Source organism: Marmota marmota, unplaced genomic scaffold, assembly GCF_001458135.2.
Source record: "Marmota marmota marmota unplaced genomic scaffold, marMar, whole genome shotgun sequence".
Lineage (NCBI taxonomy): Eukaryota > Metazoa > Chordata > Mammalia > Rodentia > Sciuridae > Marmota > Marmota marmota.
In genome coordinates this window covers 36,464,691-36,467,143 of record NW_026000108.1, presented here as the reverse complement: position 1 = coordinate 36,467,143, position 2,453 = coordinate 36,464,691, and positions in this window count along the sequence as shown.

The following is a 2,453-nucleotide window of genomic DNA, read 5'->3' as shown; positions in this document are numbered from 1 at the left end:
GGGAGGGTGGGGTGGATTCATGGTGGGCGGGAAAGGTGGTAGAATGAGATGAAGATCATTACCCTAGGTACCTGTATGACTGCATGTATGGTGTGATGCTACATTGTGTACAACCATTAAAATGAAAAGTTGTACCGCAATTGTGCACAATGAATCAAAATACACTCCAGTGTTATACATACCTAATTAAAATAAATTAATTAATTTTTAAAAATCGTATGTTTTTAGCTGACTTTAACATATATCATTTACTCTTCACAATAATAAGTTGGGCTTAGTATTATCAACATTATAGTGATAACTTTACGAAAAAAGGCTCAAAAATCATAATTGTTAATATAAGAACAAGACTGTTGATAATGGAAATCACAGTTCTAACAATAAGTTAGGAAGTGCTTACATTTTTCAGTCCCACAGTAATATGACAAAAGCATATTATGGATCATATCATATTTTAATAACTTATAAATGAATTTAAATAAGTTACACAACAAAAGGTGAATATTTAAAAATCAATTTCATAGAATATTTCATGGTGGAGTAAATGAAGTTCTGAAAGTCTAAGATCACAAAGACGTTTGTTCTTTTTTTTTTGAAATATTTTACGTCTCAGTTGTAGTTGGATACAATACCTTTATTTTATTTATTTTTATGTGGTTCAGAGGATAGAACTCAGGGTCTCACAAGTGGTAGGCAAGAGCTCTACCACTGATCAACAACCCCAGCCCCAAGACGTTTGTTCTTAAAACTGGATTCAAATGTTTCTGAAATGGCATGGAACTTTTTTCAAAAGCAGATTTTCAGGCCAAATTTTCACACTGTCCAAAACATTGTTTCCTTCACTGTATTTTCTGTTTGTACTGCAGACATTACATGATTTATTGACTGCCATTGTGAGTCATGTGTACCATGTGTATTTATCTGCTCTTCCAAATAAAACTTTTAGGTCCCTGAAGGCAGAAATCGCCCCATTCACCTTGTATCTTCACAGTTCCTAAGTCTTTATCATTAATGATATTAATAAGAATGATCCTTGTCACTTTGGGGAAATCCAGTTGGAGCACTGGCAATCTTATCATTCTGTATTAGTCAAAATTAAGTCATACAGATATAGATATGATGATATTATACTATTAACTGAAGTTATTGACATTGCAAATATCATACGACAGAGTTTGTAATGGTTAGTTTTATATGTCCACTTCATTTGGCCACACGGTGCACAAAAATTTTGTTAAACTGTATTCAGGGTATGTTTGTGAAGGTGTTTTTAGATGAGACTGACATTTGCATCAGTAAACTCAGTAAAGAAGATTGCCTTCCCTGATAGGGCTAGTTCTAATCCAATCACTTAAAAGCTTTCATGAAACAAAACTTTGACCATTCTGCAAGTAGAAGGGAGTTCATCCTACTTGAAGGCATGACATGGGACATGAACTGGTCCTCAAGCTTGCTGACTTTCATACTACAACTACACAATGGCTCTCCTTGGCCTCTAGCTTGGTGACTGATCTTCTGGTCTTTTTAGCTTCCATAATCATGTGATCCAGTTGCAATTCTGTTTCTCTGGATAATTCTGACTAATACAGATTCTTTTGGCAACATTCGCTCTGTTCAAGCTCTGCCCTCAAACATGTTAGTGCATGCTACATGTGGGATTTGGGCTAGGATCTAGAGAAGCAGGTGAAACACATCGTCCCTGCTCTCAAAAGATGTTCTAAACAAATCAAGGCTACAGAAATACACATAAAATATAAGCAGTGCCCAGAAGCGCATGGTGAATGTCAAATAAGTAAAACCTGTAGTAAATAATGCTGGAACATTGAAGGACTGTTGCTGGATTCATAGATAGCATGGCCATTCATCCCGGTTTACCTGGGTTGGTCTGATATGCCTGCTGTCTCAACGATATTATTTATAGCATCGTTTCACTCTCAACAATGTTCCAGATAGACAATAAACTATAAGGTCACCTTACTCACAGATGGGGAGAGAAGCAAAGGTTTCTTTAAAAGGTGAATTGTGGGCCAAGTCCTAAAGGAAGTAGCAGATATGAATCACAGATATGGCATTTTGAAATTCGACTTTTATCATTTCTTTAAATTTGCAGCCATGAATTGCTTCAATCCTGCTGTCTGCCTCCATTCTGGAGAATCCTATGAGAAAATAAGACATATTTTACAAGAAAGGAACAGGCTGTCTCATTGATGTCTCAGCATTCCTTCTCTAGCGGATGACAGTTCAAGTTCAGCATCACTGTGCCAGTATGGTAGGAAGCCATGTGGTGTCATAAGCCCCTTTGTCGTTACAGTTGCTAAAGCAATTACTTGCAGGAATTAATATTCACTGGAATAAATTAGGTAAAAAGTCATGTATTTAACTTCCATTCACTCAAAATAATTGCCTGCTAAATTAAAATTGGCTCACATTTGAGAAGATAATGTAAAAATGTC